The sequence below is a fragment of the Saimiri boliviensis genome, chromosome Y, assembly GCF_048565385.1.
Source record: "Saimiri boliviensis isolate mSaiBol1 chromosome Y, mSaiBol1.pri, whole genome shotgun sequence".
Taxonomy (NCBI): Eukaryota; Metazoa; Chordata; class Mammalia; order Primates; family Cebidae; genus Saimiri; species Saimiri boliviensis.
The window spans coordinates 16,148,981-16,176,123 of NC_133471.1; the positions used below are offsets into that span (position 1 = coordinate 16,148,981).

Below are 27,143 nucleotides of genomic sequence, written 5' to 3' on the forward strand. Positions count from 1 at the left end.
AACAGATATAAAAGTGGAGTAAACATTGATCAAGCCCATTAACGTGAGGTATGCAGAACAGATCAGTTCACAAACAAAACAGAGTGGTGGTTACTAGCAGCTGAGGGAAAAGATAAAATGAAAGGGACTGCTTAACTGGTAAGAGACTTGTAGTTTGGAGCCATGAAAAGGTTTTGGAACAAGACGGAGATTGCACAACAGCATGTAATAAATGCCACTTAATTGTTGACCTAAAAAATTTCCATTTTCTTATGTGAATTTCATAACTAACACAACAATAAACTAGTTTTTCATTTTTCCTTTACCTATTCTTAGTTGCATAAGCATTATCTTTTTGTGATATATGGTCACGCCTGCAGGAAGAGACAGACTTTCCATGTGAAATTACCTCTTTCACTTGATGTGGGACCTGTAAATTTAATATGATGAAACATTATGTAAACAGCAGGAAATCTGAAACACTATTATTTATTCTCTAAGACAACTGTTGCAAGATATTTCTTCAGTGACTCAATTCTTCTTTCCCTAAATCACCAGAAATTCAATGACACTTTGAATACTTTTTATGGCTCTGAATTATCTCTTGAATCCTACAAGGCCAGTTCTAACAAACTTAAGACATATACTAACGCTTAGGTAAAAGTTCACAATTAATGGCTAATAACTATTAGTCGTTATTTTCTTTGTCATATGAATTGCCTACAGCTATTAATGACACAGGCAAAACACGTAAAACCATCCAAGTCTTCACTGATTGTAAAGGTTATCCGTTGGTGCTTTCTCAGCTCAAGAAAGTCAATTTACCCATGTTGTTCAGTGCATCTCACTCACACAAATACTACAATCCTCGAATGGCTGCATGCTATATTTACACCTAAACGTTCTCCTTGGTCTTGAAGCAGTTGGCCCTATATTAAACGATGAAAAATTAAAATGTACCAGTGCAGGTTTTCTAATGATGGCCAATAATTCTTCTCCTAGCAATAAGCAGTACTATTCAAGTGCTAGTTACATCATTATGCCCCTTTCAAAATAGAAAACAGTCTCTTTTAATATACTCTTCATGTGCAGCTTCTTAGACATCAGTCTTCCACATGATGTGTTTACTGGCTAAACTTTTAATGAAAATGTGCTGACTTGTGCATTTTGAAGTCAGTAGATACCTAACTTCACTGATACTCTATTACAAAATGTAAAATTGAAAGAATCATGTATTAAATGATAATTTTTTTACATATCTACAAAAATGTGAGATCTTGGTGGAGTCAAATGTAAGAATATATGCATTTTCATACATGACAGAGTATTATTAATCTTCATCTTCAAGATTAGTTGCAATCAAAAAAGACAAGAAGTTCTGCCTCTTAAAATGAAACAAACACTGCAATTTCAAATTTAGAAAATATATCTCCCGTAAAGTACATAGCTAGCGATTAAAAGTCCAAACTAAATGTTAGATTTTTGATGGTTGGTTAATAGATAATACAATTTAACCAATAGGTATTTTCTTAACACATGGTCACATTTTTTAAGTAGAAATTAACCCGTCTGTCCTACTGAGTAAATCAATCTTAAATGCCATTTTCAGAAGCTCTTCCTTCAGCAAAGAAAGATACATAGGAATTTGTGAAGCCAGTTTTGACATTTCTGAGTCACAGAATCTTTTAAGAAACTGAAGTTCTATACTCCATGAATGAAGAATACTTTATGGCAGACCTATTTACAAATTCTCCATATCATAAGTGAAATGGTTTACATTTGTATACATGTTTACACATGCACACAAACACACACACACACACACACAGAGATAGAGAGAGAGACAGAGAGAGAGAGAGAGAGAGAGAGAGAGAGAGAAACAAATATTGTTAAAATCAGTCCTCAAATACTCAGTTACTAATATCCCATTGGAAGGATTTCAAGGTTTCATGGTATTTTGATAATACAACTTATATGAAATTCTGAGATTCAAAGTAAGAAACTCTAAAGAATAATAAAGGGAAACATGTTCAGCAGAAAATCTGTGGAGAACATGTAATCAAGATTCATAAACTCAATTCACTTTGAAATTTTTCTTATTTCAATACAAAGCAATTAAGATTTTAAAATGAGTTTCAGACATTAATCATTCTCATTATACACTTTTAGTACTTACAAATCATGTTGCTTATTCACAGTTAATTTTCTGTTCATAAAAATATAAAGAAATTTGAGAAATTTCTATAATTTCAAGCTTTCTGTCTTTCAGTCCTATGCTTCCAACTTTATATTTTAAAACTTTACCCAAGCGTGCTCTACGTGAGAGATGCCAACCTCTTGTCTGTCCACTCCTTCCTCTCGCAGATCTCTGTTTTCCTGTGGGTCTTCTCTTTCCTGAAAAATGCAGTGTTCTCTGCCTGCCAGCACTTTGAAAAAACGGTTTCTTGGCTTATTCTACTTGTATTGCTTTTCCATCCAAAAACTAAAAGTATTAAGCATACCATCAGCAACGGTGCCACATTTCAACTAATGCTATTTTACAGACATTTTTGCATCAACTGTATTTACGTTCTAGATGTTTTCTCCTTAACAAACTTTCTTTTTGTTGAAATGCTCATGTTGAGAACATTGCAAAATCTGCAACAATCTCTGAGACCATGCATTCTGTTAAGAAATGAACACCAATTACCTTATTCCATTACTTGAAAAGGCCTCCAGTATTAAAAATAACACCTAAAAAAGTTAAACCATCACACATTGTATGGGAGAATGTGGCCCATCTCTTCTTTACAATATACAATCTGCTTCATCTTTGCATTCACATCACATATTTAAAAGTTCCAGTGTTTTGAAGTGATATGAAAGACTGTGTCATCTGAAATCATAAGGTCATTTATTCAAAGTGGTTAGTCACATTGTTCATTAGGAATTGATTCTTGAACCTGCTGTTGTGTATCACATAAAATGTCCAAATATGATTTACAGTTCTGTATCTACTCTAGTTCTCTTTCAATAAATGTGATCCCTGTTTGGTCTCTTTCATATTTTCTGTCTTACTCATTTCTTATCTTGCCTAGAGGCATCCCTTAAAAAAAGACTCTTAATGTAGTACTTCATGTTATTTCTCAGAAAAGGTTTAATGTCCTAATTAAATTCACAATAACTTTCTTCAGTTTAATCTTTTCTGTAGGCCAGAGTAATGTTTGAAAACAGTTCTGCTAATCACTCTATTTAAACATTACATGTTTTTTGTTATTTGGGAAAGGATCTTAAATCCCATCCAAGACCTGTTGCAGACAAGTAAGCAGTTCTTCCTATCTTGAGATGTCTTGTGTTATTTCTTGGCCCAGAATCGTTAGTTTCCACAGTTTTGCGCATGGTTGCTTCCTTCCTAGTGTTCCAAAGTCAGCCACAATTTCTTGAACTGTAAGCTCCCCCTGAAAACTCTAAGTACCTTCTTTATTTCCCTTCTTAACACTTATCTGCATATAACATTTATTTTAATTTTTCCATAATAAAGTATGTGAGACAAGGCAATTTGGAAAAGACATCTGCACAAATTAACCCTTCTTCAGCACAACAACTGGGGGGAAATGGCCAAACATTATATATTTAAGTCAAAAGTGTCTCCCTACCTAGCATGAAACCATGAATCAATCAACTATCAGCTTGTACCACACCTTATAATTTGAGAGGATAAGGGTGCATAAAAATGCACTGTCTGCTGTGTACCAGGAAATGAGCTAGAAAGAAGACAAATAAAATCAACTCAAAAAATTAAAAATGCACTAGAGACAATTTAATGATCAACTGATTGATACATGGTATGGTGAGCACAAACGTCCTATAATAGACACTGAGTAAAAAAAAAAAAAAAAAATAGAAAATCTAAGTTGTTCATCAAGGATAAATTGCCATTTGTGCAAGGTTTACATGGCAGAACAATACTCAAGTGGTCCAGAAAAACACATTGAGGATGGCATCAAGTATAGCAGGAACTAAAAACAGATTGGGATAATGTTATAAAGAAAAAAGCCCCAGGGCATCTCCAATGGAATGATCTTGACAGCAACATAATGGAATTCAGTAGGAAAGAGAATTGCAAAAAATTTAAAGCTGTAACAAATACACAGTCTCTAGAATTTAACACTCCACAGGACAAGATACTATTGTTTGGATCAAAGCAAGTCCTAGAACACACTGGAAAAATTAATAAGGAGGTATGCATGTTACCTAGTAACTAGGTATGCATGTCACACTGGTTATAGGAGAAAAAATAATCTTCTTAGGAGAAGCGTGCAAGGATGGGGCAAACCTGAACAGTTACTTGTTCTGTTATCCAACTTCCTGTTCTTGTATTATTTTCTATTTCCAAGTACTTAACACTTCCTTAAATGGAAAGGTCTGTTTAAATGAACTTTCTCAAGAATGTATTTTCAGAAAATGGGAGAGGATTGTTCCTTTTTGTGAATCTGTCTAGATGTATATCCACAGTTTCTCTGTGCTATAGACGTTTTACTATGAATTGGATGTAATTTCATTAATAGCCATTTGATAACTATGACTTATTTTTCTCATTTCCATGAGAGTTCCTCCTAAGTTTCAAAGCTGTTCGAAAGCTTTGACAACATATTAAAACTAATATTGAAATAAAAACAAAGCAATTGGATTACCATAAGATTAATTTATATAATGTTCATTCCGATATCCTTCCAACTACACTTGCATTTATATGTCTAAGTAAGAGGATCACTAAACCATGTCCATTCATATGTCATTATACTATTTTCAAAGTGTCTAGTACTATAAAGACCTAGAGATGCTGTTAATTGAAGAACAGAGTTAGAATAGCACTAGTAAGGCAAACTTACCTTTCCATTTAAATCTCTGGTAGCATGCTCAGCATCTGCAAGGTTCTCAAAAGCAACGAACGCAAAGCCTCTGCACTTCCCACTTCAATATTTCAACAAAAGTACTAAAATATATGAAAACCTTTTCATTTATATAACGGACTTTTGATAGTACTAGCTATCTGAATGTTACATCAATAAACAAACAAATTGCACTTTACATCCTTACTATGATTCTTAACATTATGTCACCACTACAGACAGCTTATTTCATTCCATTTCATTCCCCACCACCAAACAAATTTACTTTTGCTTGTATTATAATAAGCTAGCTTGTGTTGGCCTAACTGACTCCATCTTAGCCGTGAGCCTGAAATGCTCCATTTAGCTTCTCTCTCCCTGCCTCAGCCCCCTCCAGGTGCATTCCTGGGTCACACTGCATTCAAAGCTTTGAATGCTTAAGAGTGGTTCACACTGTTCCCAGTACCTGTAACCACTGTAACCACCTCCTGCTTGGCAAGTCTACCTGCTACTGTCAGCACCCTCCTCCGTGACTGAGTGTACAGAAAGTTGCCCCTGCTACCTTCCTCCATGCTTGTATGCAAACATCCTTAGCAACCAACCATCCTGGGAACCTCCTGCCCCCTGGTTACCAGCTTCCTTATCTAACTTGCTTGTTCTGCTTATGTAAAATTCCACTTCAGCTAGGATCCCCCTCCCCTACCTAAATCAAGGTACAAAGGGCAATTAAGCCCCTTTGTCAGGGCTTAGAGATTCCGAGGATGGGCTGACTCTCAGTCACTGGCAAATAAAGGACTCTTAATTTGGAACTTAGAGAGTGGCCCTCTCCTTCTAACTCACTCAGTTACAGCACTGTCCCATTGGCAGTACTATGCAGGTGATCTTTGCCTGCTGCCATGACAGTATTCAGAATACCAAACAGAAACTTCAAAAAAGGTTTTTAAAAATAAACAAAAAATTATATATTCAATTACATATATTAAGTTTATGTTTACTTTGGAGAAAAATACGTATATGATGGTTTTAAAGGTTACCTTCTGACAGGGGACCATGTCTCCCAAATACTGCTTTTAGCATCTTTTCATTGGCTTCTCTAGTGAGCCCACCAATGAAAAGCCTGCCAGGGCAATCTGCCTCCATAATTTTGCTGTAAATGGTAAGAAATAAATCTACATTTAGATAACAATAAAAAGGTAAAAAGATTAAAAATTGTATTACATCCCGTGTTGAAAACTGATTGTGAAATTCTCTTAAAGAGGCTCACCTCTTCTAAAGTACCTTACTTCCTATATGAAAAAATCTGTAACATAAAGAGCAAAAGCAGGAATGGCATCATGGATTAATGGTGCATTTCACTGCACACCTGAGAAAAACTCTTAAGGAAAACTAGATAAGAGAAGCAATTCTAATTTTACAAAGTGGAAACACACAGGATTCCCCAATTTAAATAGCTTTATTTGAAAATTATTTATTTATGAAGTACAATTTTTCTTAAGAGTAAGTTTTCCGCTGCCAATTTGCACTGCTCCCTGCAGCCTCCTCCATCCAGCCTGAAGTGATCCTGTCATGCCTCAGCTTCCCAAGTAGCTGGGACTACAGTGGCCTGCTACCAGAGCTGCTATGTGTGTGTGTGTGTGTGTGTGTGTGTGTGTGTTTGTGTGTGTGCAGAAGTGTGTGCAGGGGTGCGTGTGTGTGCAGAGGTGTGTGTTGCTACCGGAGCTGGGTAGGTGAGTGTGTGTGTGTGTGTGTGTGTGTATGCAGGGGTGTGTGCAGCGTGTGTGTGTGTGCAGGAATGTGTGTATGGGTGTGTGTGTGTGTGTGTATGGGTGTGTGTTTGTGTGTGTGTGTGTGTGTGTGTGTGTGTTTCAATGGACTGCAGTTGTACCATGCTGACCAACTTTGAAATTTCTGGGCTGAAGTGACATGGCACTATGGGGCTACCAAAGTGACATCAGTTTTCAAGGGTGAACTGCCACGCAAAACATAATATTTAGATAAATGATTAAACTGAGCCCTTAAACTACATGCTTTCTGTGGAGGAGAACCTTTTAAATATTGTACAAACTTTTAGTGATTTGAAATATACACTAACTAGGTAGGGTATCCACAAACTCTGGCTTTCGGCCATAAACATCTTTGGCCTTTCAAGGACCAGGCCACAAAATGAGGGGTGAAGCACTCTTAAGTCTCTGAGCCCCGCTCAGCTAGGATGGGCAGAGGTTAGGAGCAGTACTCTGGCCTACGCTTGTGAGAAATCTCAGTGGCAACCTCCTTATGAGAATATAACGTCTGAGAATGACGTGAGGTGCCACAGCTGCATGACACCATCCTCCCTGTCACCCCACTACGCCACCCTGTGCTCCACCCAGCTCCGTTGTAGCCAAAACTGCCCCATCACGCTGTTCTGAGCAGAAGCCCCACCCTACCCAATGCTCCATGCTAAGCTGCTGCCTCTCACTCGCCACCTTCTTCCCCCTACCAACCCCTAGTCTGTGGAAAAGCTGCCTTTCTCTAAACCAGTCCCTGGTGCCAGAATGGCGCCAGATTAAACGAACCCCATTATGTTACTCAGGCTAGCCTCCAACTCGAGACCTCAAGTCATTCTTACAACTTCACTTCCGAAAATGTTGGGATTACAGGAGTACATCAGTTTGCCAGGTCAATAAAAAAACTTAAGCGAATCTATTTGCTTCTGTTTTTGCCTGTCTACTGCCATTGATCTCCATTGAAACACTTCTTCCATTTAAATTATCAACGGTACCAGAGATACAGGAAACGTCTTTAAAATACTGCCATGGAAGGAGGGAGACAATTACAGATTTAAAAGAGGCAAATTTAAACTGATTATTCATGCTTCCAGACTTCTACAAACCCGAAAGTCATGCAATTCACGCCAACCTTAGCATGCTACGTCCTGTGAAGAAAATCAGACATTTGAAACGTGCTAACTAAAAGTACAAGCTTTTTTGTTTCCCTGATCACACTGCCTAAGTACACTGCCTGTGTATTTGAGTTATGACCACACTGACAGAGAAAAAATATTTCAATAAAATGTGCACAGGAAAACAATGGCACCCGAGGTCCCTCTCCCACAAGCTGCCCCCACATCGGACACGTCCAACAGTAAAAGGAAGAATCCTCAAGAAACATCTGTGAGTTTAACAAACCCAAGTTTCTCACGGGCGCTAAGGACGAGCCCGCTCCTCCCATAATTCAACGCCCGCACACTGAAAACCCCAGCCCCTTTCATTGACAACGTCCGAACGCCTGGCAAGACCAACCTGAGCAGAGAATCAGAAATTACAGTTGCTTCTCAGCAGGACAAAAATCCTCTGGGTCACCGGGCCCGCAGGCTGCTTGCACCTGGCTTTGGAAGCCTTCAGCCCCAGCCGCATACTCAGAGGCCCAGAAGCGGACTGAGCGGGAAAGAAAGATCGCGAGGCAGCCCTACGGAAGTAGCCGAAACAGCCTCTGTCGGCAGCCAATCAGTGCGACGGTGGGTGGCGGTCTTCCAGGGCGGAGGGGCGTGGCCGCATCCGGGTGTCCTGCAGCTCCACCCTCCTCCGGCGAGCGGTGGGTGGCAAGCTGGCCGAGTTTCCGCCCAGTGGCTCTGGGTTCAAGCGCAGGCCAGGCGGGCAGCCAGCCATTTGGAATTGTGGGCGTGGAAGTCCCATGGCCTAACTGCCATCATGACTGTGGCAGGCCATTGAACCACAGCAAACACATGAAACATCTCACATCCTTAGGCAGGCCAGGCAGATGGTCCTGAATGTTGCAGATCCAGAGGAGAAGGAGAGGGACCAGCGCTGGCTGCTGGGGCAACGACTGCACGGAGGAGGCTTGGGGGAAGTGGGGACGGGCAGGCATGTGAGAGGAAAACCGCCTAGAACCTTCCTGGGGTGGACTTTGTCTGCACTCTTGGCAGGTGTAGGCGAATACAGACCCCGAGTGCCATGCTTCCTCCCTAAGGATGCTGGACTCCCTGGAGCATTCCTCTGGTGCTGGGTCCTAGGCACACCGGAGGCCAGCCGCCAGGGTCACCCGTGGATGGACTGTGTACACGCTGTGCTGTGCGCACCCAAGACACTTCATTGCCGATTCAGAGGTTCCCGCCAGCGGGCAACAGCGGCATGCACCGCTGCGGTCAGGGCTTCGCAGGTCCAGGGCCTGCCCTGTGTCTTCTGAGCTGCTGGGCATAGCTTATCCGGCTGGGGCCCAGGGCCCCAAGGTGCATGTGTGGGAGGGCAGTCTGGTGGGGCATCCCAGGAGTCCTGGGTCCACGTAGCTTTAGCAACGGATGATCAGCAGGGTGAGGCCCACGGGTTTTTCAAGAACTGGTCTGCACGGTGTAGGGGTTCCCTGGCGTGTGTTGAGCAGCAGAAGCAGGTGTCTGTGGGAGGCCGGAGGAGGGCATTGTGTTCAGCCTGGAGGTAGGAGAGGGTGACTAGTGCACACAGCCGGGTGTGTGGGGTCCGGCCTTGTGGAGGAAGGTGGTGCTTCTGGTGGACGACGTAATGGTGGTAGCGGAGGTGGTGGCAAAGGAAAAGGCCGACCTGCGGCAGCAGGAGGTGGACAGGGGGTGGGTGGAGGGCGCAGTGTGGCTGTCCCTGACCCCAGCACTCCTGCGCCAGATACAGACTCGCTGAAGCCACTGGACTTGGATATGGGCTCCGGGCATTGTGGACCAGAGCCATATCCTTGCAACTGCCCATTTGAGATGGCTGGCATCACAGGATGAGCTCAGGCTTCCCAAGGCAGACTTTAGTGGAGCCAGGCCAGAGGTGCTAGAGTTAAGGCAGAAGGCAGGGATGGGTAAAGGGAGGGGAGCTAATGCCAGCTTATGATAGCTTTGATTAATTGGACTTTTTGTTGCTGCTGCTGTTTTAGTTACACATGAAATTTAGAATAAGATTCTTGCTAATTTTGTGAAGAATGACATTGGCACTTTGATAGCAATAGCATTGAATTATTTGATCTTCTACCCATTCAACATGGTGTTTGCTGTGTGTTTGTCCTAAAAGACTTAATCTTTTGATGTTTATTTTGTTGAGTTTATCCTGAATAAATGTTTGATTTTTTCAATAGATTTTACTGTTTTTGATTTTTGCTTTTGCTTCTGTTTATGCAGTGATCACATTTATTGATTTGCATATGTAGACCCAACCCCAACTTTTCATTCCAGGAATAAAGCCTAGTGTGATTGTGGGGTACTGGCTCCTTGATCCAATGTGGATTCTAGTTTGATGACATTTTGTTGAGGAATTGTGCATCCGTGCCTATGAGACATAATTGGCCAGAAGCTTTTTTTTTTTTTTTTTTTTCTTCTTCTTTCTTTCTTTCTTTTTTGTTGTGTCTCTGCCAGATTTTGGTATCAGTCTGATCATGGCTTCATAGAATAAGAGATGAAAAAGCCCATTTCCTTCAATTTATTGAATAATTATAATAGCATTGAAATGAGTTTGTTGTACATCTGGCAAAATTAGGCTATGAATCCATGTGTTCCAGATTTTCTTTCTAATCATTGGTAAGTTTGTTTTTACCTAAACAATTTCAGTCATAGATATTGGCCTATGGCCTAGGCAGATTTTCAGTTTCATTCTGATTTAGTCTTGGGAGATGATGTGCTTCCAGGAATTTATCTGTTTCCTCTATATTTTGTAACATGTGTTAGTACAATGATCTTGGAGTTTTTTATAGTGCTCTCTGGAGATCTTTTGTATTTCTGTGGGATCAGTCATAATTCTGCCTATGTTGTCTTGATTGTGCTTTTTTGGTCTTCTTTTCCTTTTTTCTTCTTTTTTTTTTTTTTTTTTTTTTCAAGACAAAGTTTTTCTGTGTCACCCAGGCTAAAGTACAGTGACATGATCTTGGATCACTGACACCTTCACTGAGGAAACGTGTTCTCTTTCTGGGTCCACAACAGGAAGTATATTTAAGGGCAAGGGCTTCCCAGTGCTATGCCTCCCTCCCATCTCCATCGGGGAGATTTAGTGGTCTCTATTTTAATTTTCTCAGGCCTGGGAAGAGTCAAAATCAGTTCACTCTAGAAGAAGTTCTAAGGAACTCCTTTCATTGGCCAGGAATCTTGGAGAAGGTGGGAGTTCCTCTCAGGTGGAAAGTTCCCTTCTTCCACATGCCTTTGGGTGCCATGTTTTGGGTCCACTTCCACAAACACTCCCTTCATGGAAGCCTTCTTTCTCTCTCCTGGATTTCTCCTCTGGAGTCCTCTTCCACACTTTCTCATGGAAGCATGTCTTACTCTCCTAAACTCTTCCACACTTTCTCATGGAAGCATGTCTTACTCTCCTAAACTCCACGTCTCTCTCAAAGCTGCTTTCTTCTTCTGGATTTCACCTTTCTGGACTCTTTCACTCAGTGTGAGGAGAGTTTTTCTTCTCTGGCTTTCCGCCTTCTGGGAACACTTCTCACTCAGTGATAAGCGGCTCAGTGCAAAGTGGCTTTTCTTTCTCTCATTCAATGTGCGAGTTAGCTGTTTCAATCTCTCTTTTTCTCCTTTTCCTCTTTCCATACCTAAGTAAATTACTTTTCTGCAAAACTTTTTTGAGTCCAGTATTTACCATACGACTAAACTGTGCCCTCCGTGCTTTCCTCTCTCATTCTTGAGAGAACAAGAGACCAACAACCTATAACATTCTCTTGGGGGATCTGTGCCTCACTGGCACTCCCAAACCCCTGTCACACCACCACCCAGCCTCAAGCAATTTTCATGCCTCAGCCTGGTGAGTAGCTGGGATCACAAGCATGCAGTAGTATGCCTAGGTAATTTTTGCGTTTTTAGTAAAGACAGGAATTTACCATGTAGACTAGGCTGGTCTCAAACTCCTGACCACAAGTGATCCACACAAATCTACTTCACGAAAACTGGGATTACAGAGGTAAGTCACCATGCCCAGCCCCCAACTTTTTTGTTAATTTAGATAGCATTCTCTTTATTTATTTTATTTTCAAGGTGTTTTTTTTTTTTGTTTTGTTTTGTTTTGTTTTTTCATATATTTTATCTTTTTGGCCAACTCATGGGTTGGTTTAAGTAATTTCTATATAGATTTTTACATCTCAATTTTATTAAATTTTTCTTTAGTTTTAGTTATTTTCTTCTGCTAGTTTAAGAGTTGGTTCCCCCTTCCTCCCAGTTTTAGTTGCAAAGTTTGATTATTTATCTGAGATTTTTCTAACTTGTTCATGAGGGCTTTTTGGGATTATACACTTTCCACTTAACCATGATTTGGTTCCATCTCAGAGATCTGGAAATTTTTTTCTATTTTCATTTATTTCAAAGCATTATTTCTAACAGTATTTTCTCTTTCAAATCTATACTTTTGTCAGTAAATTATTTCTACTATTAGAAGAATACTTGTTCTTCAGTGTCAAAAAGATCAACTAACTCTCAGACAAGAACTTTCTGAGCAAAGCAATTTTACTTCCCTCACAAAGGTTACTTCCTGAAATCCTGATTGTCATCAGAACAAAACAAACAATGAAAAGCAGATCTTTATCTCTGACATATTGAGTCCTTACTGCTGTCTCCTATCTCCATTGACTTCAGCTGGACCACAGAATCTACACTGATCCCCATTGGCTAAAATCTTAAAACTTTCCTGAACGAGTAAACACGTGATGGAGAACAAACCAAGAAAGAAAGTTGTTTATAAAAATCTAGAAAAATAATAATTTTCCCATATAAGGGAGTGGTTTAGGCTGCAAGCTGGGTAACACCTGTGCATGTTTGGACATATCTAAGCAGCTAATAGGTGAGAACAGATATCTTTGTTAATGAACAAAGACATAGAATGTACTTATTTTCTTACTATTTTTAAAAGCTACATAGAGATTAACAAAGATTTATAAGCAAAAAACAAGGAAGTTTGTTTTTAAAATAAATGATTATTTCCAGCACTTGTTATTTATACTTTAAAAAAAAATTAAAAATTTGAAGAAAAGCTTTCTTACTTTTCACACCACAGACGTTGGAGTTGACCACTTCCCAGTGCCTGGGCCCTGACAGCTCTCTGGAACTGGAAACATGGCTGTGATGGACAACTGATAATCTGGGAAATGTTGCTCTCACCGAAATTTCCACTTTGATCACACCACTATAATTAGAACAGATCTTTGTAGAGAAAACCTCGAATGTGGATGAAGAAAAGATGTAGACACTAAGGCTGATGAGGGAGTGAGCTGGGAACACTGTCTGGTGTGCCTGAATGCTATAGCTGCTTCCTGGCCCCTAAGGCATGAGTGAAGAATCTGGGGGACTGCCAACTTTGGTGGCAGAGGCCTGGTGAAATGGCATTTTTGTCTGGGTTATATATCTGGTTCTTTGTGACAGTCAAGAAAGAGTTCAGAGGCCGGGCACGGTGGCTCAAAGCCTGTAATCCCAGCACTTTGGGAGGCCAAGGCGGGTGGATCACGAGGGCGAGAGATCCAGACCATCCTGGTCGACATGGTGAAACCCCATCTCTACTAAAAATACAAAAAAATTAGCTGGGCATGGTGGTGCGTGCCTGTAATCCCAGCTACTCAGGAGGCTGAGGCAGGAGAATTGCTTGAACCCAGGAGGCGGAGGTTGTGGTGAGCCGAGATCGCACCATTGCACTCCAGCTTGGGTAACAAGAGCGAAACTCTGTCTCAAAAAAAAAAAAAAAAAAAAAAAAAAGAAAAAAGAAAAAAATAAAGAGTTCAGGACATAGACACACAGGAGGAGTGGGTTCAGGAGTAGATAGTTCAGTAGACAAAAAAGAAGAGAGAAAATATTCCTCATGCTGGGAAGGCAGGTCATCCAAGACAGGGTCTCCAGTTTGTGGCATAATGAGATCAATTTTACACAGAGGCTGCAGGAGGTGAAGACTGATTTATACAGGGCTGAGGGGACTGGTTTGACAAGGTGTGCCATTTACATAGCCTGCAAAATGGCCACACCACCCTAGTGTTTAATTGTGCAAATGCAGCCTTCAACTGGAAAGCAACATACCTATATACAGTTTTACACGGTGGCTGCCATGACACCAGCACATCTCATGACAACAAGAATAGAAAAGAAGACAACATATTGAATGTACCTGGCTTCTAAGATGCAGCTGCTGGCATTTATACATAAAAGCTCCTAGTTTGTATATTGATACCTGAGGTTTCAGGCTGCTTTCTGTTAGTGAAGAAATAATTTGGGCTAATTTTTATTAAAGGAAATTTGTACAGAAAAGTTTTACCCTTACTAGCTGCCTAAAAATAATTTATTTATAACTCCTGAATTACTGGAATGCTAGCTGCAGGGCATCCTATATCCCTATGGACATATTTGATGGCAGGGGGTATCTTCTCCAGAGATTAAAAATGAAGCTGCAGCAGGAACAGAGCCAGGACCTTTGAGAATGGGTTGTCTCTATGAGAGTTTGGCCATAAGCAACCATCCTCCAGAGATGCCCATGTCCATGTAAGGGTTTCTGGCCAGAGCTAATCACTGAGGTGACAGCAGGTCCTATTTCCCTGCAGGACTGAGACACCTCTGTCTTTTTGGCCTAGCAGCCTCTCCCAAGGTCCCCACCTGACTGCCCCACCAAGCACGCACTCAGCACTGCCTCTGTCACTCAGCATAGATGGCTTCTCCTGAGTGTGTTCCTACAGGTTGAAGGCCCTGATGACCCTCCACTGCACTTGAAACTCAAACCCAAGTCTCCTCTCTCTCTCTCTCTCTCTCTCTCTCTGTCTGTCTCTCTCTCTCTCCATCCCTCCCTCCCTCCCTCGTAGTGATGTATAATGAGCATACTAGTTTATATATAGTCACCCACAGATTGTGAAGGTTTTCTTTCCTCAAAGAAGGAATTTAGTTTCTTCCATTTGTTCTTTTCATTTTTAAAATGATGACCATTCTAACAGGGATGAGGTGATGTCTCGTTGTGGTTTTGATTTGCATGTCTTCTTTAGAAAAAGGCCAATTAAGAGACCTATTTTTTAATAGAGAATTATTTATTTTTTCTTTCAAACTTTTAAAATTTAACTTTATTGTAGGTTCAGGGGTACATATGCAGGTTTGTTATATAAGTAAACTCATGCGACGGAAGATTGTCGGACAGATTATTTTATCACCCAGGTATCGAGCCTAGTGCCCACTACCTGTATTTCTTGAGACTCTCCCTTCTTTCAGTCTCCACCCTCCAATAGGAGCACTGTCTGTTGTTTTCCCTTATATGTCCATGTGTTCTCATTATTTAGCTCCCAATGATAAGGGAAAATATGAAGTATTTGTCTTTCTGTGCCTGCGTCACTTTGTAAAAGATAGTGGTCTTCAGATTTATTAATGGTCCTGCAAAGAACATCATATTGTTTTCTTGATGACTGCATAGTATTCAATGTCATAAATGTACCATATGTTCTTTATCCAGTTTGTCATTGTTGAGCATTTGGGTTGATTCCATATCTTGGCAATTCTGAACATTTCTGCATGAATATATGTTTGCTTGTCTTTATCCTAGAAAAATTTATATTTCCTTGAGTATATATACTAATGGAATTCCTGGGTTTACCAGTAGTTCTAATTTTAGGTCTTTGAATAATCACCACACTGCTTCCCACAATAGTTGAACTATTTGACATCCCGACCAAGCCAGAACCTCACCAGTATCTGTTATATTTTGACTTTATATAACTAGCTATTTTGTATTATTGGAGATGGTATCTCATTTTGGGTTTGATTTACATTTCTACAATGATGAGTAGTGTTGTAATTGTCGTTTTACACGCACACACACATGCACACACACACACGCACACACACACCTACCTTTTAGCCACATATATACATTTTGTTATTAGGAAAAGGGACCATTTAATTGGGGTATTTATTTGTCTGTTTTGCTTTTGATTCTTTCTTTATTTCCTTGTACATTTTGATTAACCCCTTGTCTAATATATAAATTGCAAATATTTTCTGTCATTCTATCATTCTGGAGATTTTTTTTTCTGTGTGGAAGCTTTCAAGCATGGTGTAACCTCATTTGTCTGTGCTTTTGTTGCTTGTGTTTTTGAGGACATTTCCAAAAAAATATTTGCCCAGACCAAGCTCATTAAGTGTATCCTGTGCTTTATTCCAGTAGTTTGAGACTTCTTAGTTTTCAGCACATGTTAATTTTTTAATGTTTTTAAAACTCTAGTTTTACAGATCAGTTATTACTACACTGCATAGGGAGGAGTGCACTGGCATGACTGTGGCATGCTACAGCCCCAAACTAATAAGCTCAGAAGCCTCAGACCCTGAAGTAGCTGGAAGTATAGATATACATCGCTGTAATAAACATTTTAATCAATTTGAGTTATATTTTGTATGCCGTGATTCATAGGGTTCTTGTTTTTCCCTGCACCACTTGTTGAAAATACTGACCTTATTTTATTTTTGCGTTTTTGGCATCTAAGTAGAATATCAGTTGGCTATAAGTGTGGTGATTTCCTTCTGCTTACACTATTCTGCTATATTGGTTCATGGCATCATGATGCCTCCAGTGCTGTAAGTTTATTCTCCAGTCCCACTGTCATCTTCAGCATTGCTTAAGCTATTCAGAATTTTCTGTGTGTGTGTGTACTGTGTGGGAGGGATTCATATTAATTGAAAAAAATTTTATATGTGTGAAAATTGCCATTGGTGTTTTGTTTTGTCTATGAGAGGTCAGAGGACCTCTTTGATTCATATAAACTTTTTAATCACATTACATTTGTTGGTCAATAAACATGGACAGCTTTTCATTTATTTATGTCATTTTAGTTAGATTTTATATTTGTCTCATAGTTTTTTTTTTGTTTTTTGTTTTTTTTTTTTTTTTTTTTTTTGTCGTTTTCTTTTCAGGGATGGTGTTTTTCTCTTTTGTCCAGGCTGGAGTGCAATGGCATGATCTCAGCTCACCAAATCTCTGCCTCTGCTGCATCAGTCTCCTGAGTAGCTGCTATTACAGGCATGTGGCACCAAGCCCAGCTAATTTTGCATTTTTAGTAGAGATGGTGTTTCTTCAGATTAGTCATGCTGGTCTCAAACTTCCAAGGTATGGTGATCTTCCTGCCTTGGCCTTCCAAAGTGCTGGTATTACACCTGTGACCAAAAGTGCCCAGCCTGTCATAGCTATTATACCTGGCATTGTTTTCTTGAGTTTTTCTTAAGTTATTTTTCTACTAGTATATGAAAATGCTGTGAATTTCACATGTTGATTTTGTAAATTGAAAGTTTACTGATTTTCTGAGTTAGATTTAACTGCTTTGTATTTGTGTGTTTAGAGATTTCTATATTATGTCATTAGCAGATGTGAACAATTTTACTTCTTCCTTTCCTATTTGGGTGCTTTTTCTTTCTTTCTCTTGTCTAATTGCTCTGGCTAAAGACTGCCTTTATTACATTAATATAAGTATTGAAAATAAATGCCTATTTCTTCTGTCAGATCTCACAGAAAACCTTTCATCTTTTAACACCTGTTAAGTGTGATGTTCCCTATGGTTTGCCATGTATAGTGTTACTTGGTTATACTTGTCTATGTCACTTGTTGTGTGGAGTTAAAATTGTTCAATGCATAATTTGTTATGAGATTTTATTATGAAAAGATGATGAATTTTTCAAATGCTTTTGTTCACATATTGAAATGACTGTATAGATTTATTTCTTTATTTTGTTGATTTAATGTATTGGATTCCTATAATCTTGTTTGATCAGGATAAATGATTTTGTAAATGTGCATTATGAGTCATTTTCCCAGTATTTTGTTGAGGATTTTTACCTCTGTTAATCAGGTATATTGCCCCATAGTTTGTGTGTGTGTGTGTGTGTGTGTGTGTGTGTGTGTGTGTGTTTGTGTTTCCTTGTCTGGTTTGTAATCAGCGTAATGGCAGACCCACAGAATGAACTGAAACAGTTCCAGCATCTTTCCCTTTTTTACTAGAATAAATATAATTGGTAGTATTTTGTACTTGAGTTTTGCTTTTTGTTTTTCTAATTTCTTGACTGAAACATCAAGTTGTGTATTTGTAGTCTTATTTTTGATGAAGGCATTTGTTGCCACAACTTCCCTCTTGAAAGTGCTTTGATTGTATCGCATGGTTTTGGTGTGTTGTGTTTCAATTTTTTTTCTCAAGAAATAGGATGCTTTTTCATTAAGGTCTTTGTTATTAACTCATTGTTCAGGAATATGTTGTTTGATTTTCATGTCCTTATAAGTTAGTGATTTTAGGAAAGATACTTAATATGATTTACCTCTTTTCAAATTCATTACAATGTACTGTTTGGCTTTAGAATATATCTTATTGAAAGCATTTGGTATTTCTGAATATTTTTATTTCCTGAATATTTATATTTATATTGGGAAAGTTGTCTGTTACTATTTCCCAAAATAAGCTTTCCACTCTCTGTTATTTTTCCTATGATACGCTTTTTCTTTTTCTGAGATGGAATTTGGCTCTTGTCACCTAGGCCGGAGTGCAATGGTATAATCATGGGTTACTGCAACCACTGTGACCAGGGTTCCAGTGATTATTTTCACTCAGCCACCTAAGTAGCTGGAATTACAGGCATCTACCCCCATGCCCACCTAATGTTTTAATTTTTAGTAGAGACAGGGTTTTACCATGTTGGCCTCACTGTTCTCAAACTACTGACCATATGTAATCCACCTGTATCAGTCTCCCAAAGTGCTGAGATTATGAGCATGAGCCATCACTCAGCACTACCATATTCTTGAACGTCAGTGACTAATAAATTTCCTGTTTTCATCTGCCTAGGCCATAGGCCAATATCTATGTCTGAAATTGTTAAGGTAAAAACAAACTTAGCAATGATTAGAAAGAAAATCTGGAACATATGGATTCATAGCCTAATTTTGCCAGATGTACAACAAACTCATTTCAATGCTATTATAATTATTCAATAATTTGAAGGAAATAGGCTTTTTCATCTCTTATTCTATGAAGCCATGATCAGACTGATACCAAAATCTGGCAGAGACACAACACAAAAGAAAGAAAGAAAGAAGAAGAAAAAAAAAAAAAAAGCTTCTGGCCAATTATGTCTCATAGGCACGGATTCACAATTCCTCAACAAAATGTCATCAAACTAGAATCCACATTGGATCAAGAAGCCAGTACCCCACAATCACACTAGGCTTTATTCCTGGAATGAAAAGTTGGGGTTGGGTCTACATATGCAAATCAATAAATGTGAACACTGCATAAACAGAAGCAAAAGCAAAAATCAAAAACAGTAAAATCTATTGAAAAAATCAAACATTTCTTCAGGATAAACTCAACAAAATAAACATCAAAAGATTAAGTCTTTTAGGACAAACACACAGCAAACACCATGTTGAATGGGTAGAAGATCAAATAATTCAATGCTATTGCTATCAAAGTGCCAATGTCATTCTTCACAAAATTAGCAAGAATCTTATTCTAAATTTCATGTATAACTAAAACAGCAGCAGCAACAAAAAGTCCAATTAATCAAAGCTATCATAAGCTGGCGTTGGCTCCCCTCCCTTTACCCATCCCTGCCTTCTGCCTTAACTCTAGCACCTCTGGCCTGGCTCCACTAAAGTCTGCCTTGGGAAGCCTGAGCTCATCCTGTGATGCCAGCCATCTCAAATGGGCAGTTGCAAGGATATGGCTCTGGTCCACAATGCCCGGAGCCCATATCCAAGTCCAGTGGCTTCAGCGAGTTTGTATCTGGCACAGGAGTGCTGGGGTCAGGGACAGCCACACTGCGCCCCCACCGCCGCCCCCCGTCCACCTCCTGCTGCCGCAGGCCGGCCTTTTCCTTTGCCACCAACTCCGCTACCGCCATTACGTCGTCCACCAGAAGCACCACCTTCCTCCACAAGGCCGGTCTCCCACACCCCCGGCTGTGTGCAATAGTCACTCTCTCCTACCTCCAGGCTGAACACAATGCCCTCCTCCGGCCTCCCGCAGACACCTGCTTCTGCTGCTCAACACAGGCAAGGGAATCCCTACACCGTGTAGACCAGTCCTCGAAAAACGCGTGGGCCTCGGGCTGCTGAGCATCCTTTGCTAAAGCTACGTGGACCCAGGGCTTCCGGGATGCCCCACTGGGCTGACGTCCCCCGCATGCACCTTGGGGCCCTGAGCCCCAGCGGAATCAGCTATGCCCAGCAGCCCAGGAGACAGAGGGCAGGCCGTAGACCTGTGAAGCCCTGACGGCAGCGGTGCATGCCGCTGTTGCCCGCTGGGGGGAACCTCTGGGTCGGCAATGCAGTGTCTTGCATGCGCACAGAACAGCGTATATACAGTCCATCCACGGGTGACCCTAGCGGCTGGCCTCTGGTGTGCCTAGGACCCAGCATGAGAGGAATCCTCCCGGGAGTCCAGCATTCTTAGGGAGAAAGCATGGCTCTCGGGGTCTGTATTCACCTAGACCTGCCAAGAGTGCAGACAAAGTCCACCCCAGCAAGGTTCCAGGCGGCTTTCCTCCCATGTGCCTGCCCCGTCCCACTTCCCCCAAGCCTCCGCCACTGCCACCCTTGCCCCAGCAGCCAGCACTGGTCTCTCTCCCTCTCCTCTAGATCTGCAACATTCAGGACCATCTGCCTGGCCTGCCAAAGGAAGTGAGACGTTTCATGTGTTCGCTGTGGGTCAATGGCGGGCCACAGTCATGATGGCAGTTAAGCTGTGGGACTTCCATGCCCATAATTCCAAAGGGCCGGCTGCCCGCCTGGCCTGCGCATGAACCCAGAGCCACTGGGTAGAAACTCGGCGAGCTCGTCATCCGTGGCTCACCCAATGAGGGTAGAGCTTCAGGACACCGGGATGAGGCCACGCCCCTCCGCTCTGGAAGACCGCCACCCACCGTCCCACTGATTGGCTGCCGACAGAGGCAGTGTCGGCTGCTTCCGTAGGGCTGCCGGGCGATCTTTCTTTCCCGCCCAGTCCGGTTCTAGGCTTTTCAGTCAGCGGCCAGGGCTAGAGGCTTCCAAAGCCAGATGCAAGAAGCCTGAGGGCCCGGTGACCCGGAGGCTGTTTGTCCTGCTGAGAAGCACCTGTAATTTCTGTTTCTCTGCTCAGGTTGGTCTCACCAGGCGTTCGGAAGTTGTCAATGAAAGGGGCTGGGGTTTTCAGTGTGCGGGCGTTGAATTATGGGAGGAGACGGTCGAGCGGGGTCGTCCTTAGTGCGCGTGAGAAACTCGGGTTTGTTAAACTCACGGGTGTTTCTTGAGGATTCTTCCTTTTACTGTTGGACGTGTCCGATGTGGGGGCAGCTTGTGGGAGAGGGACCTCGGGCGCCATTGTTTTACTGTGCATGTTTTATTGAAACGGTTTTTCTCTGTTAGTGTGGTCATAACTCAAATACACAGGCAGTGTACTTACGCAGTGTGACCAGGGAAACAACAAAAGCTTGTACTTTTAGTTAGCACGTTTCAAATGTCTGATTTTCTTCACAGGACGTAGCATGCTAAGGTTGGCATAAATTGCCTGACTTTCGGGTTTGTAGAAGTCTGGAAGCATGAATAATCAATTTAAATTTGTCTCTTTTAAACCTGTGATTGCCTCCCTCCTTCCGTGACAGTATTTTAAAGACGTTTCCTGTATCTCTGGTACCGTCGGTAATTTAAATGGAAGAATTGTTTGCAGTGGAGATCAATGGCAGTAGATAGGCGAAAATGGAACTAAATAGATGCATTTAAGGTTTTGTATTGACCTGGCAAACTGACGTACTTCTGTAATCCCAACATTTTCGGAAGTGAAGGTGTAAGAATGACTTGAGGTCACGAGTTGGAGGCTAGCCTGAGTAACATAAGGTCGTTTAATGTGCTGCCATTCTGGCACCAGGAACCGATTTAGAGGAAGGCAGTTTTCCACAGACTAAGGGTTGGTAGGGGGAAGAAGGTGCGAGTGAGAGGCAGCAGCTTAGCATGGGTCACGGGGTAGGGCGGGGCTTCTGCTCAGAACAGCGTGATGGGGCAGTATGGCAGCAACAGGGCTGGGTGGAGTGCAGGGTGGGGCAGCGGGGTGACAAGGAGAACGGTGTCATGCAGCTGTGGCACCTCACGTCATTCTCAGACGTTACATTCTCATGATGCGATTGCCACTGAGATTTCTCATATGCGTAGGCCAGAGTACTGCTCCTAGCCTCCGATCCCAGCGGAGGTGGAGCTCAAAGACTTAGAGTGCTTCATGCCTCGTTTTGCAGCCTGGTCCTCGAAAGGCCAAAGTATGCGGATACCCGACCTAGTTAGTGTATATTTCAAATCACTAAAAGTTTGTACAGCGTTTAAAATGTTCTCCCCCCAAAAAAGCCTGCAGTTTAAGTAGCTCAGTTTAATCATTTATCAAAATATGAGGTTTTGGGTGGCAGTTCACCCTTGAAAAGTGATGGCACTTTGGTAGCCCGATGCTGGCATATCAGTTGAGCCCAGAAGTTTCAAAGTTGTTCAGCATGGTACGACCTGGGTCTATTGAAAGACACACACACACACACACACCCTCGCACACGCACGCACCTTTGCACACACCCCTGCACACACACGCAGACACACCAGCTCTGGTAGCAACACACACCCCAGCACACACATGCACCCCTGTACACACCTGTGCACACACATACACACACCAGGCCTGGTAGCAGGCCACTGTAGTCCCAGCTTCTTGGGAAGTTCCTATGTGACAAGATCACTTGAGGCTGGGTGGAGGAGGCTGCAGGGAGCAATGCACATTGGCAGCAGGAAACTTACTTCTTAAAAAACTTGTACTTCATAAATATATAATTTTCAAATAAAACGATTTAAATTGGGGATTCCTGTGTATTTCCACTTTGTAAAATTAGAATAGCTTCTGTTACCTAGTTTTTCTAAAGAGTTTTTCTCTGGGATGTAGTGAAATGCACCATTAATCCATGAAGCCATTCTGCCTTTTGCTCTTTATGTTACAGATTTTTCATATAGGATGTAAAGTACTTTAAAAGAGGTCAGCCCCTATAAGGGAATTTCACATCCGTTTTCAACACAGGGTGTTATACAGTTTAATCTTTTCACCTTTTTACTGTTATCTAAGTATAGATTATTTTTTACCATTTACAGCAACATTATGGAAGCAGATCGCCCTGGCAAGCTTTCCATTGATGGGTTCACTAAAGAAGCCGATTAAAAGGTGCTAAAAGCAGTATTTGGGAAACATGGTCCTGTGTCAGAAGGTAACCCTTAAAAACAACATATATGTATTTTTTTCCAAAGTGAACATATACTTAATATATGTAATTGGTTACATAATTTTTGTTTGTTTTTAAACTCCTCTTTTGAAGTTTCTGTGCAGTATTCAGAATATTGTTATGGCAGCAGGTGAAGGGTCTGTGGTAAAGTTCACCTGCTTACTACTGCCAATTGGATAGTGTTGTAACCCAGTGAGTTAGAAGAGGAGCACCACTCTCTAAGTTCCAAATTAAGAGTTCTTTATTTGGCAGTGACTGAGAGTCAGCCCACCCTCAAAATCTCTCAGCCCCGACAAAGGGGCTTGATTTCCCTTTATACCTTGATTTAGGTAGGGGAGGGGGAGGCTAGCTAAAGCAGAATTTTACATAAGCAAAACAAGCAAGTTAGATAAGGAAGCTGGTAACCGGAAGGCAGGAGGTTCCCAGGATGGTTGGTTGCTAATGGTATTTGCATACAAGCATCTAGAGAGGTACCAGGGGGAACTTTCCATACACTCAGTCACCGAGGAGGGCATTGAGAGTAGCTGGTAGACTTGCCAAGCAGGAGGTGTTTACAATGGTTACAGGTACTGGGGACAGTGTGAACCACTCTTAAGGATTCAAAGCTTTGAATGCAGTGTGACCCAGGAATGCATGTGGAGAGGGCGGAGTCATGGAAGGAGAAGCTAAACGGAGCATGTCATGCTCACGGCTAAGACGGAGTCAGTTAGGCTAGCACAAGCTAGGTTATTACAATACAAGCAAATGTAAATTTGTTTGGTGGTAGGGAATGAAGTGGATTGAAATAGGCTGTCTACAGGGGTGACGTAGTGTTAAGAATCACAGTAAAAATGTGAAGTGCAATTTGCTTGATTTTGATGTTACATTCAGATAGCTAGTACTATCGAAAATCCATTATATAAATGAAAAGGTTTTCATATATTTTAGTTTTTTTGTTGAAAGATCGAAGCAGGAAGTGCAGAGGCTTTGCGTTCATTACTTTTGAGAACCCTGTAAGTGCTAAGCATGCTGTCAGAAATAGGAATGGAAAGATACAGTTCCCTTATTAGTGCTATTCTAATTCTGTTCTTCAATTAACAGCATCTCTAGGTCTTTTTAGTACTAGTACACTTTGAAAATAGTATAATGACGTATGAATGGAAATGGTTTAGCTATCCTCTTTCTTGGACATACAAATGCAGTGTAGTTGGAAGGATACTGGAACAAACATTATACAAATTACCTTACGGCAATCCAATTTTTATGTTTTTATTTCAATATGAGTGTAAAAAGCTTTCAAAGCTTTTGAACAACTTTACAACTTAGAAGGATCTCTCATTGAAATGAGAAAAATAAGTCATGTGTATTAAATGGCTGTAAATGGAATTACTTCAACATCTATAGCACAGAGAAACTTGACAGACATCAAGATGGACTTACAAAAAATAAAACTTCTGTAGATAGACATCTAGACAAACTCACAAGAAGGAACGATCCTTTCCCATTTTCTGAAAACACGTTCTTGAGAAAGTTCATTTAAACAAGACCTTTACATTTAAGGAAGTGTTAAGTACTTGAAAATTGAAAATAATACAAGAACATGGAAGTTCGATAATAGAATAACTGACATTTTTGTCCCACATTGTGCCCCTCTCCTAAGAACGTTTTTTTTCCTGTAACCAGGGTGACATGCCTACCTAGTGACTAGGTAACATGCATACCTCCTTATTTTTCCAGTGTGTTCTAGGACTTGCTTTGATCCAAACAATAGTATCTTGTCCTGTGGAGTGTTAAATTCTAAAGAATGTGTATTCGTTACAGCTTTAAACTTTTATGCAATTCTCTTTCCTACTGAATTTCTTTAGGTTTCAGCCAAGGCGATTCCATTGGAGATGGCCTTGGAGCTTTTTTGTTTTATAACATTATCTCAATCTGTTTTTATTTCCTGCTCTACTTGATGCCATCCCCTGTATGCTTTTCTGGACCACTTGAGTATTATTCTTTCATGTAAAAGTTGCACATATGACAACTTATCCTTTAAGAACAACTTAGATTTTCTATTTTTTTCCTCAGTGTCTCTTATAGGAATTTTCTGCTCACCATACCATGTATTAATCACTTGATCATTAAATCGTCTTTAGTGCATCTTTAAACTTTTCAAGTTGATTTTATTTGTCTTATGTCTAGCTCGCATCCTGGTACATAGCAGACAGTGGATTTTTATTTACCCTTATCCTCTCATATTTTAAGGTGTGGTACAAGCTGATAGTTGATTTTGTTCATGGTTTCATGCTAGGTATGGAGACACTTTTGAGTTATGTATCATAATGTTTGTCCATTTTCCCCCAGTTTTTCTGCTCAAGAAGGGTTAAATTGTGCAGATGTCTTTTCTAAATTGCCTTGTCTCACAAATTTTATTATGGAAAAATTAAAATAAATGTTATATGCAGATAAGTGTTAAGATGGGAAAGAAAGATGGTACTTAGAGTTTTCAGGGGAAAATTACAGATTAAGAAATTTTGTGGAAATACTGGGAAGATGGCTGCCTAAAAACAGCTCAGGACTTCAGCTCCCAGTGATAGTGCAGAGGGTGAGTGGACGCCGCATTTCCAGATGAACTCTTATTGCCCACAGACCAGGAGATACACAGGCAGAGGGGTCGCCAGCGTCGCAGTCCCAGCCGGTGCGGCTGTTTTGGCCCCCGTGGGGCTGATTCCGCCCGCGCGGCTTCTGTGACCACGCCCTGTTGCTGCAGATATTATCCAGGAAAACTTCCCCAACCTAGCAATGCAGACCAATATTCAAATTCAGGCAATACAGAGAACACCACAAAGATATTCCTCAAGAAGAGCAACCCCAAGGCACATAATCGTCAGATTCACCAGGGTTGAAATGAAAGAGAAAATGCTAAGGCCATCCAGAGAGAAAGGTCGGGTTACCCACAAAGGGAAGCCCATTAGACTCACAGCAGATCTCCCAGCAGAAACCCTACAAGCTAGAAGAGATTGGGGGCCAATATTCAACATCCTTAAGGACAAGAACTTGCAACCCAGAATCTCCTATCCACCCAAACTAAGCTTCATAAGTAATGGAAAAATAAAATCCTTTGTGAACAAGCAAGCACTCAGAGATTTCATCACCACCAAACCTGCTCTACAAGAACTCCTGAAAGAGGCTCTACACATATAAAGGAACAACCAGTACCAGCCACTCCAAAAACACACCAAATGTTAAAAGAGCATCAACACAATCAAGAAGCTGCATCAACTAACCAACAAAACAGCCAGGTAGCATCAAAATCACAGTATCAAATTCATGCATAACAATACTATCCCTAAATGTAACTGGACTAAATGCCCCAATCAAAAGACACAGACTAGCAAATTAGTTAAAAAGCCAAAACCCATCAGTGTGCTGTATCCAGGAAACCCATCTTACATGCAAGGATACACAAAGGCTCAAAATAAAGGGATGGAGGAAGATCTACCAAGCAAATGGAGAGCAAAAAAAGCAGGAGTTGCAATTCTCATCTCTGATAAAATAGACTTTAAAGCAACAAAGATCAAAAGAGACAAAGAAGGACATTACATAATGAAGAAAGGATCACTGCAACAAGAACTAACGATCCTAAATATATATGCACCCAATACAGGAGCACCCAGATACATGAGGCAAGTTCTTAATGACTTACAAAGAGACTTAGACTCCCGCACAATAATAGTGGGAGACTTTAACACCCTATTGTCAATATTAGACAGATCAACCAGACAGAAAATCAACAAGGATATCCAGGACCTGAACTCTGACCCGGAACAAGCAAACCTAATAGACATTTACAGAACTCTCCACTCCAAATCCACAGAGTATACATTCTTCTCAACACCACATCACACCTACTCTAAAATTGACCACATAATTGGCAATAAATCACTCCTCAACAAATGCAAAAGAACAGAAATCATAACAAACAGTCTCTGAGACCACAGTGCAATCAAGTTAGAACTCAAAATGCAGAAACTAACTCAGAACCGCACAGCTTCATGGAAACTGAACAACTTGCTCTTGAATGCTGACTGGATAAACAATGAAATGAAGGCAGAAATAAAGATATTCTTCGA

General features: G+C 40.9%; 1 protein-coding gene across 1 annotated transcript in view; it reads left to right on the top strand.

Moving 5' to 3' along the window:
- LOC141582960 (testis-specific Y-encoded protein 3-like) overlaps positions 1-27,143 on the top strand; it is a 137,749-nt gene that overhangs the window by 11,701 nt on the left and 98,905 nt on the right. The window lies entirely within an intron of this gene.